This window comes from Panthera leo, chromosome C2 (assembly GCF_018350215.1).
Source record: "Panthera leo isolate Ple1 chromosome C2, P.leo_Ple1_pat1.1, whole genome shotgun sequence".
NCBI classification, from domain to species: domain Eukaryota; kingdom Metazoa; phylum Chordata; class Mammalia; order Carnivora; family Felidae; genus Panthera; species Panthera leo.
In genome coordinates, this window is record NC_056687.1 from 7,685,403 (window position 1) to 7,702,410 (window position 17,008).

At 49.8% G+C, this 17,008-nt stretch overlaps 1 long non-coding RNA gene across 1 annotated transcript in view; it reads left to right on the forward strand.

Annotated features, from left to right (window-relative positions):
* Nucleotides 1-17,008, forward strand: part of LOC122230315 — a 28,433-nt gene that overhangs the window by 10,741 nt on the left and 684 nt on the right. The gene's annotated exons all lie outside the window — the stretch shown is intronic.

Consider the following 17,008-nt stretch of genomic DNA (forward strand, 5'->3'; position numbering starts at 1 on the left):
ACTTTGATCTATGAATCCACTGGCTTAAGAGAAGTCTGTAAAAATTGAATTCCAAACCCTTGGGGCAGATGAAAGGGTATTGCCATTCTTCTATGAAAACGATTACATGGATATGTTCAACACACAAGGAAATTTAAAGAGTGAGAACAGATCTTGGAATCGCACCCAACAGTCCAGTTGCCTGAGCCTTATAGAGGTAAAGAACACTACTATAAAAAATGCAGAATTCTTGTAGGCACTCGCTATGAAAGTTAATCATGCAGTCCACACTAATAAACATTTCATCAAAACTAAACTCAGGAATAATGTTGTACACAGCTATACATCGATTCTACATAGGAAATCTACAAGGAAATAAATACATAATTATGTAGGGAGATTCTATCCGTAGGCTAAGCAAAGAATTAGCATACAATTACTACACAATGCATTTGATGGGAACATCAAATCCATGGCCACTGGGGAAAAGGGACATAAACAGAACCACAAATGCCCAGGACACAATGCACTGAATGGTTTTTCAGAGTCAGTAAACACTTTGCTTGTTAAACTGCCAAGCGAAAACCATCTGGTTAGGAGAACATCTCTGTGTTGAACCAGAATGGGATTGCAATTCTCCTGTCACCATACGGGTCCAAATGTGATCAATGGATATGCAAATACTGTAATGAAGATAGGTAACTTCTTCATCTTCCAGAGCAGGGAGAAGTAATATATTTTTCCGGGGGCTATTAATCGCCACCTCAAAAAAGCCTATGCGGTGTCCCAATTTTTTTACAAAAAAGGGCAAACAGAAGATACAAAAATGGTAGCAGTTTTTTTTTTTTAATTTTTAATTTATTTTTGAGAGACAGGCAGAGACAGAGCGTGAGCGGGGGAGGGGCAGAGAGAGAGAGGGAGACACAGGATCCAAAGCAGGCTCCAGGCTCCGAGCCGTCAGCACAGAGCCTGACAAGGGGCTCGAACCCACAAACCGTGAGATCATGACCTGAGCCGAAGTCGGCCGCTTAACCGACTGAGCCACCCGGGCGCCCCATGTTAGCAGATTTTTAAATGTTTAATTAAAAGAAACTTTATGTGATAAAAGTGAGATGACTTTTCAAAACATGTTTATGTCGCACGGTTGAAACGAGGAGGGACACGAAAAGGAAAAAGAAAAATAGAGAAAGGAGAAAAAAATCAGCTGTGGAGGAAGAGGTAGACCGCGAAAGTTCACATGAGAAAAATACCCGGGAAAAAAAATATATATGAAAAGAGACCCAGAAGAAAGGTACAAAATCACAAGGAGCAGAAGAGGACAAGTAGGCAGAAAGGAAAGGAGGCACGGAGAGGTGTTCACAGACGGTCTAAACTTAGGAAACTGCACACTGGCGTTAACCAGCTGTGGACTTTCAACCCTTCAAAGGCTATTGATTTTTTTACCACTGCCTGTTGACATTTCAATCTGTGTCTGCACCTTGGAAACGGATATACTCATATTTACACCACCAGAAGCCCAGTTCCAAATGGTGCAAAACAAAACCCACATTGGAAGAGATCACTCTGAGCTTGCCCCTCGGGTACCAGCCCTTTACTACCCCAGCCACTAAGTGAAATCAAGCTGAAAGGCTGACCCGGGGGGGGACTGCCAACCTTGTCTATAAATCGGCATATGGTGACCCAGCCGAGGAAATCCCATCTCGCATCGCGCTGTCATTGGAGATGACGTTGGGGAGGGCAGGGTCTGCCCTAGCCGCTGGAACCTAAGTCAGACAGTGACAGATTGGAGGTGTCCAAAGGCGTGCAAATGACCTGGGGGCTCTGGGATCATGGTGCGTCTGTGCTACCTTGGTAGGCTGTGCTTCTGTAGATTCCTGTAGATAATTCACTTCCCCGGGCAATGCGTGTTGGTGCATCTTCCCCACACCTCGAGCTCCAGGGCACGTGTCAAATATAGCAGGGGGTGGAGGGCCGTACGACCTGGGTCCGTGAATAATGTGGATTATAACCAAATATCCGTCTTGCGTTCTGTGGGTGCTTGGAGGTCTCGGCCGTCCGCATCAACGCAGAGGGGATCCCTCCGGGATGCAAGACGCCGCCCAAAGTCAGCCTAGATTGGAAACCGTTTAGTGTCAGAAGAAATGAAGGGGGAGAAGCAGCTACAATCCGTGCACATTGAATCAGCCCCGTGCCAATGCAGTGGCTTCTTTAATCATTTCTTCCCTCCGCGTGGAGACGCTGTCCTAATCTGTCTTGCGCGTGTTAATCTGTCTGGCGTCGTGTTAAGGCGGGGGAAGGCAGGAAAACAGGGTCCCTGGCCGCACCGAGCGCGGCGTTCTGGGGAGGCAGGGGACACCAGCCGCTGTGCAGAGTCGGGCCCTGGCAGAGGCTGCCGGACAAGCGTGCAGCCTGGGGACGGATGGCCCGCAAAGCTCTCCTTCCACGGACTTGCAGCGCGCATGCGCATCGTAAAGGCACCCAAAGGGTGTGGGGGTGCCACCAGGCGGCCGATGGGAATGTGAGTGTCAGGCACCCAGCACCCGGCACAGGGACGGACAGAGGTGTGAGGACAGAGGTGTGAGGGAAGAGCAAAGTGCTGATGTGGGCTCGGCGAGGAGCCCGGGTGGCAAGACAGCAGATGGCTGGGCACGTGGGCACGAGTCAGATGGTCAAAGGACTAGGGCGCAGCTCAGGGGTCTCCCAGGGGCGAGGGGGTGAGGGGCGGCACTCTGAGCAGAGGCAGACGGGAGCTGGGGCCGCCGTCGAGGATGGACCTGAGTGTGTGAAAGAGGCCGTGACCGGGGACGTGACCGACAGGAGGAGGAAGGATGTGCGCACGCTACCCAGGCTCTGCGCTTCGGGAAGGAAACTGGCGGAAGCTTCCACCAGCCCCCCCGCCGGGCCGGGAACGCCAGCAGGAGAAAGAGTGATTTGAGGCACTGATGTGATGGGTTCAGATTTGAAGGTACTGAGTCAAGGGAATGCTTCGGTTGGTCAGGGTCCCCTTTGTAGGAAAAGTGTCCCCTCCTCTCGCAGGTGCAAATGAGGCGGCTGTGAAAGTGTCGGGAGAGGCCAGGTCATGCTCTGCTAACAAAACATTTCTGCCACTTCGCCCACACACTGGCACACATTGACACAGCCAGACGTGCCCACGTGCGTGTTAATTTCTCCTTCAGGCCACGTGTCCACACTGGCCCGCCACGGCTCGGCTCACCTGGAGGGCCCATCTCCACCGCAGTGAGAGAACACGGCAAATCGACGCGGCACCTTAACATTCCACCCAGAAGGGACACGTGTCACTTCTGCTCTCGTTGTCTTAGCCACACGTCAACGCCGCGCCCAACTTCCAACATGGAAAGGGGTGCTTGGAAGGAGGGCGGAAGGCCAGCTCTAACCCAACACAGAGGGATTGGAACCTGAGGGGACAGGGAGACCGCTCACTTCTGAGCAATGGCAGGGGACACCGTAGGTCACCCCCGTCACCCCTAGGTCAGGGGATGGAAGGAGGCGGCCTCTTAGAGCTACTCAGGAAACGGGATGGCTGCTAGAGATTCCTTCCGAGGCCTAGAAGAGAAACAAAGATCCTGAAGAAATACCTAAGGAAAGGAAACCAGGTGGGAACAAGCAAGACAAAGAGAATTCCAGGAAGCAGGTATCAGCATTCGCCTTGAGGGTCTTTTTGTCCCTCAGCCCGAGGGTTCCTGAGACCAGGAGAATGGAAGCAGGGTCCCCTTTTACGTTCCATCCCCGGGGCCTGTCCTGCTTGCTGGGATATTGTGAGCCACTTAACCCCTGGGGAAGGTGCCCGCCCTCCCAGACACAGGGTGTCTGTGCCCCAGGCTGGGCCCCCTTGGGCAGGGTGTTAGGAGAACACAGCACACCCTGCAGCCCCCTCCCCGGCGGGCAAGGACCAGAGCCACAGGTCCAAGCACACACTGCAGGCCTTGACCTCTCAGCTGGACCGAGAACTGGGAGCCGTGCGGGACAGTTGAGGCAGGGCAGAGCTATTCTTGGTCTGAAGTCACCAGGGTGCTCAATCCGGGCCCACCGGGGAGCGCGTTTTCAAACATACCTTCTCCCTTCCAATAAAACTCAGACACTTTAAACGCTGAGATCCGTGCCGCAAGGTCACGCCCACACGGGAAGGCACAGCATCATCTCACGAGTGACCAACTTAAAGTCAAAGCTCATTGCTCTTGACTACTCCGTCCTGCCATTACACGGTCTGTATCAGGCTGCATTACCTCCTCCTCTAAATGAGCTCCTCGGCGAAAGCCATTCAGGGAATTAAAGGGTCCCTCTGATAGGAAGTTTCAGGTCTCCCGGAAGCCCCCAGGGCTCTGCCGCGCTCAGCCCTCCCTGGCTGCCCTGCCCTCTCTTCTCATCTGCCTTCCCCCTTGGCGGAGGGTGTTTGTCCTTGTGCCTGCCTGGTCTCCCTTCTGCCTCCCGTCCAGTGGCTCCCCACCCGCCTTCCTTTCTCATCTCCCAGCCCCCCATGTGGATGGGGAGCCGGCCCGACCCCCTCCCGCAGGTGCACGGACCCCGATGAGCTACAGGGCTGGGTGCAGGCCAGCATTCAGACTGATAGAAGCACCCTTTGCCTTATTAAGCAGCTCTGACAGGTGCTTCTGGGGATAGGTTCTGGAAGCCCTGCCTAGAGGCCGGTTCTCTCATTCTCCCTGGACCCCGGGAGCTAGATCATATCCCTAAACCAGCTCACCCGCTCACGCCCACCGGATTGGCTTTGCCGTCTTGCCTAGTAACTCAGGACCCATGCAGCCTCCTTTCTGCATATTCATTCCTGGCTGCCCTGGGGGACGAGGGGAGGGAGCACAAGGGTGGCCGCCGAGAGGGGGACCAGCTCAGAGGGGCAGCGAAACGGAGATCTATCCAGAAGGTCCCACTGCACATATGGTCCCCTGGCAATACATCATTTCAGTCCCACCACCCGGCAGAAAAGCTTCCTTTGATCCAAAGCCGAAGACAGTCAGCAGGTGCTTCCCTGTCTGTGTGCCTCCAAAAAGCTGTTATCTTTTTTTTTTTTTTTTTTTCCACTATGAGGCACACGCTTGTCCTTACTGGAAAGCATCTTTCAAATTCAAGGATAATTGCTCTCCAGTTGAGATCAGGGGCGTGTTCAGTGGAATCAGAGCTCTCAGCTCTGAGGCCGAAGGGCCTGTAATGGACTCTAATCCTCATTCCGCTCGGTGGCCTGAGCCTCGTCCCCGTGAAGGTAGGCTCGTCATCCCGCCTGGTCGCCCCGCCTCACCCTGCCCATCCCTCAAGGCAGGACCGTTGCTCCTGTGATTTCCATCTGCCTCGCACCGCCCAGCCTCCCTCCAGCAGTCGGCTCCTCCCTCGCCATCCCCAGAAGAGCCTGTCCCGGAACAGCTTGTAATTCAAAGGATTTCACTGGTAGAAACACACAACAGTGTTCAAAACGGCAAAGTGAGTAAATTTCAACATAGGGTGCCTGATATTTGTATAATTGATTACTGATCTTGGTGCCAGTGGAGATGGGGCTAGACCCGTTTTCTCAAGCTCATTTCCGTCCAAGATCTCGGAGATCGCTTTGACCCCCACCTTCTGACCCGTGTCAGACTTGGTCACGGAGAAACTCTTCTGATATCTGCACTTTCCCTCTGGAACCCGGAGGATTGAGGTCGGGGTTTCTCAACTTGGGCACCATTCGCCTTTGGAGCTGGGTAATTCTGAGTTGGGAAGTTTGGTGCACGGGAGGATGTCTAAGAGCACCCTTGACCTCAAGTCACCAGATGCTGATAGCGCCTGCCCTGCCTTATGACAACCAGTCTTCAGACATTACTTCATTTGCCTTGGGGAGCAAAGTCCCCGACTGCTGAGAGGTTGGGAATCACTGTTCTAGATCCAAGCGGGAAGAAAGTGAAACAGACCCCAGTGGCTCATTCTGCAGCAATGGTGGGATTGGCCAGTCGACTGCAGAACTCTCCTGAGGCTTCCGTCCGCAACGTCCACCCACACCACCGCTTCCCACCAATACATGCTTCGTGCAGGAATGGTCAGCCTGAATGTCCCCCGGCGGCCACCTCGGGAGTCTGTCTGCCTAGGCTGCCATGACTTTGGGGACAACCAAGTCATTTGTATTTCTGTTTTATTGATGATGCAGTTGAAGTTCAGAAAGAGGAAGTGATTTTTCCACTAGTGTTCAAGAGGAGAGCTGGAAGGACCACAGGACTGGTAGAAACAGGAGAAGTGGAAAGCGGGCTGAGGGGAGGGGAGGCGGAGACCCCGGCTCCTCTAGAGTCTGCCGGGACTGTTGTTCTTTCCAAACACCAGTTTTTAGGGCCTCCCCACTGGCTCTCTCAATAATAATTTTTCTCGCTCGTTTTGCCTTTCCAAGCCACTGACGGTGAAAGCCCAGCTCTGGGGCAGCCACGTCCTCTCCAACCTTCTTCACTATTTCCTTTTGTTCCCATCTCAGGGGGCACCCGTGTCATTGGCATTTCACTGGAGGGGCTTCCTCTTTTGTTTGGGAGCAAAGGGATCTTGGACCTCCCTCAGTTTCCACTCCTTTGACACGAGGCGATCACACACAGGGCGGATGTTCGAGGCGTGGGTCACCATGGTACCAGCCCAGCTTGGCAACGTGGAGGCAGCTGCCAGAGCCAGGCTGCTGTCACCATCCACTGTGGCCACAATCAGCCAAAACTCCGTCTCTATCCCGTCCCCCAACCCACACATGCCCCAGCAACGGGCTGTGCTCCTCAGCCAGTGGGGTGTCCAGGTGACTCCCCAGAGCGATGGAAGAGCCATGGTTCCCGATCAAGACCCAAGTGCAGAGCCACCTGTCCAAGCTGGGGACCCAGATCCCAGAGGGAATGGGAAACACGCCCACCCCTTGCCTTTGCTCCAGCCCAAAGTAAAAAAGTAAACAAATACATTTTTAAACTCTCTTCCCTCACACTTCCTCCCTCGCCTCCCTCCTCCCACACGCTGCCACCCCGTCTCACTGTCCCTCCCCTCCCTCCTCCCACACGCTGCCACCTGGCTCCAAGAGTCTGCTCCAGCCTCCCACCACCTGCCACCGGCTCCTGATCCTTCCCTCCTCCTCCCCCCACGCCCATTCCTCCCCCTCTCCCCACATCAACTGCTCTGCGAACCACAGGTTTCATCAGGAAAGACTGAGGGGGGGCGAGGGGGAAATCAGAGGCTGCGTCCCCCACGGTGGGGTCACCCCGAGGCAGGCCGCGGGGCTGGAGGGTAAGACAGATGCCCAACCCGGCACCCAAGGGTGAGCACGCAAGTGTGGGCAACCCCGAGTGAGAGAATGCGGGCATGTGCGCGTTTAAGAAGCCTGGGATAAGGCACCGGGGACACGAGTGAGCAGGTGGTTGGAGGGAGCAGTGGAGAATACTGAAATCTACCGACTCCAGCTCGGGACACAGCACCGGAACTGGGGAGGGGACGCTGCCCGGGTGGAGCGCGCAGTGTTTTCTCACACCCGGACAAATGTGATCTCCTGGGCAGGGGAACTTGTTTTACCTTGTGCCGCCTTCTTTGTCTCATTGATATTCCCAGTGAAGGGAACGCACCAGCCCCCTTGCTGGGCTGCTGCTGCCCCCCCCTCCCGTCCACTCCCAGCCCCCTCTCCCTCCTGGCGACAAGCTGGGACAGCCCTGGGGCTCACCACTTCCCACTGCCTCCCTGGATTTGTCTGGGGAGGGGAGGCAGGCAAGGGAAACACCTGCCTTCTGGCGCGGGGGAAGTCTAAAATCAGGTGGAGGTGCGTGGCACCTCGTGGGAGAGAGTTACTTCCCAGACTCACCAAGTCTGGCTTCGCCAAGAGGAAAGAGCTAAGGGGATCAGCGGTAAAAACATCGCTGCCTACGTTTGTCGCAGGCTTTTCTGCCTTGATTTAATCTCCCTCACAAGCTATTAAATTTCAGGCCCAAAGGCTTTAAAAGGAGGGAGGCATCTTGATTTTAAATATTGACCCAGAGAATTGCTTTGCAGCCCAGAGGTGCCTTCATCAAGGTTTCTACACAATTAGCAAAACCTCCCTGATATGCGTGGGGAGGCCAGTGTGGTCCTAGGGAGAGGTCTGTGTCACTGTGGTCCTTAGCACCGCGGGCGTCCCACGGCCCCACCCCCTCGCTGGAAGCCCACCAGCAAATGAACCATCCCTCTCTGCAACTGAGAATAACAACCGCCCAGCGCCGTTTTGATAATGTACATAAAACGATGTATATGTATATACGAGCTAACATGTATATTTGTGTACATAAATATAGGTAAACAATTGTATTTCCGTATGAATTCACATGCATAAGCTAATAGGTACCTTGAACGTTTACATAGAGAGAGAATATATAGTCTTATACTGAAAGCTAACCTAGAAAGCATTTGGCACAGCAGTTGTCCCGTGAGACTTGCTCTTATCCTCACACCTTGTTTTACTTACTCTTCTCGAGCTATTAGAAGAATATTCATATTGTCGGGGTACCTGGGTGGCTCAGTCAGTTACGTAGCGGCTCTTGATTTCGGCTCAGGTCATGATCTCACGGTTCGCGAGCTAGAGCTCCGAGGCAGGCTCTGCTCCGACAACGGGGAGACTGCTTGGGATTCTCTCTCTCCCTCTCCCCCACCCTCAAAATAAATAAATAAACATTAAAAAAAAGAATATTCACGTTGTCAGGTTTCATCACCTTGTACTATATATATACAACTCTCGTAAAGATCCAAGGGTTAGGACAAGGCTCTATGATTTTATCAATTGGCATTCGGCACTAGAAATTTCTTGTTGACTGATCTGGGCCACTTGGGGGCTTTTAATATGTGGTGTTGGTTTCCTGTGGTACCTTTGTTTTGACAGGTAATACGGCACCTTACACATGACCTTCCGAAAGTCTCCTTATGGGTTTCACTGCCACATACAAGTACTCCTTTTCACCTCCATCTACAGTCACTTCCTTCCCGATATCCCCTGGCACAGATGTGATAGCGATGGGGTCTGCTGCCCTGACTCACAGCCCAGCTCACGACACTAAGAGAGAGAGAAATCGCTGTTGATTTTCTGAAGTCAAACCCAAACGAAACATCACTCCGTTCTGGGTCACTAGGGATGCTCCTTACCAGATATTTATTTAACTCAGATCACAGCTCTAGTTTCCACCTAAGTGTCCGATTTCATCAAAGAAGGGCACCCAGTGAGCTGTGTGCCCTGACCACGAAACACTCCCCTTCCCCAGATCGTTTTCTCCTCCAAGATGCTAAGCCCCTGGGCTACAGGGACATGCGCTCCTGTTTTCTAGCACACAATTTCAACAGGAGCGCTCTCTCTAAGATAGTGGGTAGGAAGAAACAAGTCTGGGTTTTTTTTTCCCCCAAAATCCAGGGTGCTAGTCTAGATTGCTTTTTTTTTTTTTTTAATCCAGAATGCTCTCCTCCTGTATATGTTCCAAATTCTCTTTCCTTGGCTTTAGTGAAAGGAAAGGTGTCAGACGCATCTCTAAGACTCTCCCATGGAGATTTTCTTACCATTTTCTTTTCTTACCATTCTTTCCCGTCAGACTTATAAATATCACTCTGTGGCCACTGAGGAAAGAAGAAATAAGTTCTTGCGTAAATCAAGACTTGTATTCTTCAAAATTACTTCACGTGATCCTTCTCTGCACCCTCTTAAAAAATAACCTGGGCTTTTTTTTTTTTTAAATAAATCGAGAATGAGTCCATCACGTACTATTAATCAAGTAATAGTGAAGGGCGTACCAGGAGGCAGCATGAGCCTGTAGGGGAGGGGAGGTGATTTATAGAACAAGGGCCCTGCCCTGAGGGCTGACCGAAAGAATGACACAGTACTTTGGACAACAAGAGCTCTTGTCTTGTCATAGGGAAGAAGGTGAGAAAATTCCTAAGGACTGCGGCTCACCTGCATCTGAGTTTCTTAAACCAACACACGATATCGGATGAAGTTTTAGTCGCCGTTGCACACTTCTTGGAGGAAACTTGCGTGTGTGTGTTATCATTTCCCTCCGGTCTTTCCATGTCGGAAAGACAAGATCATCCACAAGGATAACCCTGAATCCGCCCGCGGTGAAACAAAAAGGTGACAATTGGCACACGTCTGTGCTTGATTATCACTGACCCCAGACTTTCTCAGCACTGAAGCGGAGATTCGAAAAAGGAGAGACTCTTTCCTAGGGGTCCCGGAAGGCTTCGGGAAAGCTGGGCCCTGGAGAGTGAACGGGCTCTCCCAAGGAAAGGAAAAGGGGGCTACAGTGGTGTAGGTTAGGGGGCGGTGGAGAGCGCGGGGTTCGGATGGGGTGGGTGGTCATTCTCTTAGAAGAGAACAGCGGAAACAAAAGAGCAGAGGTGTGGATGGAGAACAATGAACGATCGGGACACATTGACTAAAGCTGGACATTTTAAGTGGGGCAATAGTAAAAGTCTAGAGCAGTGGATGGGGTCAGGGAGGCATTGAATGTCAGATAAGAAGTTTTTAAGTTATCTGACAGATCGGCGTTTTCGGACGTATATTCCTAGGGACGTTAGTCCCATGACATCTCCAGAATAAATTTTTAAAAAGTAGAGTTGATGCAGAGGGTGTTGCTGATGGAATTATTTCAGGAAGACCTTGTTCCTCCCGTTGAAATTCCCAAGGTCTACTAGTATTAAAATAAAAAAAAATAAAATAAAAAAAAACTTTAAGATGCCCTGGAGTAAAGAAATCTGCCTAACTTCTGCAGCCGGGTGAAAAATGGGTCTCCCAGGAGAGCCACACGCTAATCCCTGTGAATGTGACCTCATATGGAGAAAACGTAGGGGGAGGTCTTGGCAAATGTAATCGATTTAAGAATGTGGACTTGGGTAGATTACCCTGCATTATCCAGATGGGAAATCGCATGTACCCTCCCAAGAGGAAGGCTGAGAGGGATTCGACCTCACACAGCAGCGCCGGCCGTGTGAAGACAGAACAGAGAGATTGGGAGGCGCCAGCCTTAAAGATTGGGGCGATGCAGCCACAGTGGAGGCAAGGAGGCAAGGAAGAGCTTACCGAGGCCTGGGGCAGTGCTGACGCCTCGGTCTCAGGGTTTCTCAGCTCCAGAACTGCGGGAAAATGCGTCTCTGTTGGTTTATGCCACTCAAGTTTGGGTAAATTGTTATGGCAGCCTCAGGAAATGAACGCAAGAGAGATGGCAACTGAAAGACCGTTCTGCTTCACAATCACATTTGTTTAACAGATATATCATCGTAAAGATTATAGAGATGTTAAATGTGACATTAAGAAAAGATTGGGGGGGGGGGGGCGCCTGGGTGGCTCCGTCATTTGAGCATCCGATGTTTGATTTTAGCTCAGGTTGTGATCACAGGGTCATGGGTTCGAGCCCTGCATCAGCTACACACTGAGCGTGGAGCCTGCTTGGGATTCTCTCTCCCTCTCTCTCTCTTTCTCTCTCTCTCTCTCTCTCTCTCTCTCTCTATCTCTCTCCCTCCCTCCCTCCCTCTGCCCCTCTCCTCCACTCAAGCTCTTGCTCTCTCTAGAGAAGAGAAGAGAAGAGAAGAGAAGAGAAGAGAAGAGAAAGAGAAGAGAAAGAGAAGAAGAGAGAAGAGAGAGGAGAGAGGAGAGAGGAGAGAGGAGAGAGGAGAGGAGAGGAGAGGAGAGGAGAGGAAAGGAAAGGAAAGGAAAGGAAAGGAAAGGAAAGGAAAGGAAAGGACAAAAGATTTGGCAGTAGGAGGTCTGGTGTATTTATCAATTGGGAATTTTGAGTTTTCCTGATACTCACTGACCCTCTAAGTTAACCAGAACCAAAATAGGCACTATTTTGTACAAAAGCCCCTTTTTGATGTCGATTCCACTAAATTAATTGGCACTGTTACATCAGGCACAGCCTACTTGTTTGTTAGAAATGGTTTGACTCTGTGGCCCCTGCGCAGAGCAGCTATCCTTCGGTGAACCTAAGATGGGAAGAGGGTTTTATTATAAAAGAGACACGAATCCACGGAGATTCAGAGTTCTTTGAGAAGTCTCCCACTCACTGGTCTTTGGGAGCCAGCTCTGGCAGAGCTGTGGACCCTAACATCTAAAGAAAGGCATTTCGGGGACACCTGGGTGGCTCAGTTGGTTAAACCTCTGACTCTTGGTTTCAGCTCAGGTCATGATCTCACAGCGTCACGTGTTCGAGCCCCACTCCGTGCTGACAGTGCGGAGCCTGCTTGGGATTCTCTCTCCCTCTCTCTCCCTCTCTCTCTCTCTCTCTCTCTCTCTCACTCTGCCCCTCCACTCCCCAATAAATAAATAAACTTTTTTTTTTTAAAGGGCATTTTCTTGTACAAGCATCCTCTCAGCAAAACCATGCTTTTTAACACTGGGGAGGAAAACGCATTTAAGGAGTTTCCTTGGACAGATCAAAGCAAGAGCCAGTAGCCCTTTAGAGGCTGTGAGCAGCAGGTCCTGTGGGTTTTCAGAAAGGAGAGCTGCCAGTTGTAGAGGCCCCAGAGCTGGTCCGGGGATGCCGGCTGCCAAGGGGAGGGATCCAGGCACCTGGCTGTCCCCCTGCCTTCCCAGCCACAAGGAGTAGGGGTGACCGCCACAGCGGTCTGGGGGTTGGGAGGTCCCCAACCCTCAGACCATCCACAGTAAGGGACTCGTCCCCCTCCTTACGCATCTGGATTGTTCTCACAAATGCCTCTCAAAGGGCAAACCCAGGGCGACCGGTTCGTCCAGAAACAGTAGTTAGTTGTAGGTTGTACTCAGTTCAAAAGGTCTCATTTGAACCACTGTGAGTAATGCACGTTTTTGACATGTAGGTGTGACAGTTGCCTGTGCATCGATCCTCCCGTCAGTTGGAATCCTTGTATTGACTCAGAGATGAAGTCTTATCTCTGATTGCGCCTGACCTCTGCTCGCCTGACATCTGCAAACTGCTCACGGCCGTTCTAGAATTCTAACCCAAAGTGATTACAGTAAAACTCTGCCATGCGGCATTTCCTATGTATTTGCTGTGTGTCTGCCCCTTTTAGCTGGATGAAATGGATGGTGTAGACTCTATCCATGGAGTAGAATTTTCTAGATGATTAACCCAAATCCAGTTGACCGGAATCGTCCCGTAGCTATATACAATCCATTTGGGAAAAATAAGAAAATGACGGAGAAAAAAGTATTCAACCTGTATCCCTAACAGTGTGGGCATAAATATTTGTGAAGTGGATGACTGAAAATACAGACTTTGTTTACAGGGGCGCCTGGGTGACTCAGTCGGCTCTTGATTTCAGCTCAGGTCACGATCTCGTGGTTCGTGAGTTCAAGCCCCGAGTCCGGCTCTGTGCTGACAGTATGGAGCCTGCTTGGGATTCTGTCTCCTTCTCTCTCTCTCTGCCCCTCCCCCGTTTGTGTTCTCTCTTTCAAAATAAATTAAAACTTTAATAATAATAATAATAATAACCTTCTGACAGTGAGTAACTCCTGATAGGTACAGCGTTTCTTTTTGGGGTGATAAAAATGTTTTAGAACCAATGGAGGCGGTGGTTGCCCAACACTGTGAATGTATTAAAAGCCATTGCATTGTTCACTTATAAATGGTGAGTTTTATGTTATATGCCTTTTGCCTCAATTTTGAAACAGTGACTTTCCATATTCCCTTCTGATGTACCAGGGACAAAACAAATCTAGCCATGTCTTCACAAAACTGTGCAGCAGAAAGGTCCACGGGCTGATAAATCACTGTGGGAGAGAATCCTCTAGGCTGCGAAACCTAGTTGATAAAGCACAAGTACTTCTAGAAAACTCCATGGGCCCTGTCAGTTTATGACCTTCTCAGTTAGAGTATTCATTTCTGAGTCTGGATTGCTTGAAGCCTTTCCCATAAATACATAACCCTCAAAATGCAAAGAAGATTATGGCCTTAAATTCTCAAGACCATAGTTCTTTCTGTAAGAGAAAATGCCATTAATTGATGAAGCCACTGATGTAAATAAACCACCGGTTAATTTATTGGTGAGATTGGGGGTGATAAGGCAGTGGGGGGTGGACAGAAGAAACAAGTTGGGGGGGTGGCGCCTGGGTGGCTCAGTTGGTTAAGCATCTGACTTCGGCTCAGGTCACGATCTCACGGCTCATGAGCTCAAGCCCCACATCAGGCTCTGCGCTGACAGCTCAGAGCCTGGAGCCCGCTTCGGATTCTGTGTCTCCTTCTCTCTGTCTGCCCCTCCCCTGCTCGCACTCTTGTCTCTGTCTCTGTCTCTCTCTCAAAAATAAACATTAAAAAAAAAATTTTAAGAGTACTTCAAAGGCATGAGGTACTCTAAGTATCTTAAGAGTACTTCAAGGCAGGGGCGCCTGGGTGGCTCAGTCGCTTAAGCGTCCGACTTCAGCTCGGGTCACGATCTCACAGTTTGTGAGTTCGAGCCCCACATCGGGCTCTGTGCTGACAGCTCAGAGCCTGGAGCCTGCTTCCGATTCTGTGTCCCATTCTCTCCCTGCCCCTCCCCCACCTGCGCTCTGCCTCTCTGTGTCTCTCAAAAATGAATAAATGTAAAAAAAAATTTTTAATAAAAATTAAAAAAAAAAAAAAAAAGAAGCAGCAGCAAGCTGGAACCGGAAGCTTCCAAATTTCTATGTTGAGGCAAACATTTTTTACATAAAAGTCCGAGTTGGGAAAAATGGAGTCCAAGAATAAAAATAATTAAAACTGCAGCTTTGAAGATGGGCAGAACTCAGACGTCACAGTATTTTGATGTATTTTGGCAGGGATCAAGACAAATAACCAGATAAAGGATTAGGTACTTAACAACAGTGCTAGAGGGAAAGTGACACATTCGTCAGTGACAGCACAGCTGGGGCAGGAAGAACGGGCATCTGGAGTGATTTGTCCTGCCAGTTACGTGTGGCTGGGGGGTAATAATCAATGCATCTGGTCCTTGTCCCCGGGTCCTGGCCCAGAACTTCAAAACCACTTCAAGTTCTCTGAGTGATGAGTGTCTTTGCTCTGCTAATGAGGTGACGCCTGACGGGCCCCTAAGTCACTTGAGGATGGCGGCTGGTCACCTGAAATACCGAGCCTCACCTGGGGGAGGGAGAGGAGGCTGGAGATTGAAGTCAGTCGTGTAGCCAATGATTTAATAAAGCTCAGGGGAGCTTCTGGTTGAGGAAGACGTTGACATCCCAGGAGGGTGATGTGTCCCGACTCCCCAGGGAGGGAGCCGGGAAGTTCCCCTATGTGTTTCCTTTTTACAAAAGACTGAAATAGAGCTTTCTTGAGTTCTGTGAGTCATTCTATCAAGTTATTGAACGTGGAGGGGTCATGGGAACCCCGGAATTTATAGCCAGCAGCGTGGTCAGAAATATAGGTCAAAAAAGCAGGTGGCCTGGGGACCCCTGAAGTGTGGCTGGCCTCTGAAATAGGGCAGTGTTGTGGGCAACTGAGCCTTTAATTTGGGGGGTCCGATGCCATTGCCAGGCACTGAGTGGCAGAACTGAATGGCAATACATCCAGTTAGAGTGGAAACATTTTATATCATTTTTATTTCATATTTATTACATATATCATAGTTCAATTTCCCCCTCACCAAGCAAGGTGCAAAACACCCTTAAACAGGTAAAAATTCTGGCAGTTTTGCTTGGGGAACCAACACAAGAAAAGCTACTTCAGAATTAAAGTCATTTATTTTCATTCATAATTATGAATTCTGAGATATTCCTAATGCAATTTTTGGCTCTTTTTTTGGTCAAGCAAGAGCAATATTGTTTCTACTCACATGAAATTAGAAACGGAGGTGGGTTTTTTTTATCTTATTTTTCCTCTCATCTTTTATCCCAGGTTTTTCTGGTAGGAAAATTACTTAGAATTTAATCAATGCCTTCTTGGTAACCTGGCTTTCTTGACAGCCAAATATAAAAGATAAATGAATCAACTTTCTGCAATTTTAAAAGGCAAACCTGCATTCTTTTGGGGGCCTTTACTTATGTCAGAACCAGCAGCATAAAAATACAAGAAAGGGCCAGATTTAAGAAGTCTGACAGATTTACTAAAAAGCATAACCATATAATTTTATGGGTACAGCCGACCCTTGAACAACACAGGGTTAGGGGCGTTGACCCCCTGAGCCCCACCCACACACAGCTGAAAATTCACATGTAACTTCTGATTCCCCCAAAACTTTACTAATAGCTTACGGTTGACCAGAAGATCTGCCGATAACACAGTCGATTCACATCTATTTTGTGTGTTATGTATGTTGTATACTGTGCTGTTACAAGGTCAGCTAGAGAGAAGAAAATGTTACTAAGAAAATCATAAGGAAAGGGGCGCCTGGGTGACTCCGTCGGTTAAGCATCCAACTTCGGCTCAGGTCACGATCACACGGTTTATGGGCTCGAGCCCCACGGCGGGCTCTGTGCTGGCCGCTGGGAGCTTGGAACCTGCCTCGGATTCTATGTCTCCCTGTCTCTCTGCCCCTCCCCCACTCATGCTCTGTCTCTGTCTCTCAAAAATAAATAAACATTAAACAAAACTTTTTAGAAGATCATAAGGAAGAGAAAATACATTTACAGCATACTGTATGTGCCTAAGTGGACCCACGCAGTTGAAATGCAGCGTTCCAGGGTCAAGTGCAGTACGTTATTTAACAGGGAACATGGCTTCAAACAAGTTTTTTTTTCCCTTAAATATGTCATTTCCGGGGCGCCTGGGTGGCGCAGTCGGTTAAGCGTCCGACTTCAGCCAGGTCACGATCTCGCGGTCCGTGAGTTCGAGCCCCGCGTCAGGCTCTGGGCTGATGGCTCGGAGCCTGGAGCCTGTTTCCGATTCTGTGTCTCCCTCTCTCTCTGCCCCTCCCCCGTTCATGCTCTGTCTCTCTCTGTCCCAAAAATAAAAAAAAAAAAAAAAAAAAAAAAAAAAAAATATGTCATTTCCTTTCAAATTTGCCAAATAAATTTCAATCCCCAAACATTCTCAAACTGCAATATCTCACCGTCATCACCTTAGTAACTACTTACAATGGTTCGACTTTACGATGATGCAAAAGCAATAGAGACCCTATTTTGAATTTTGAA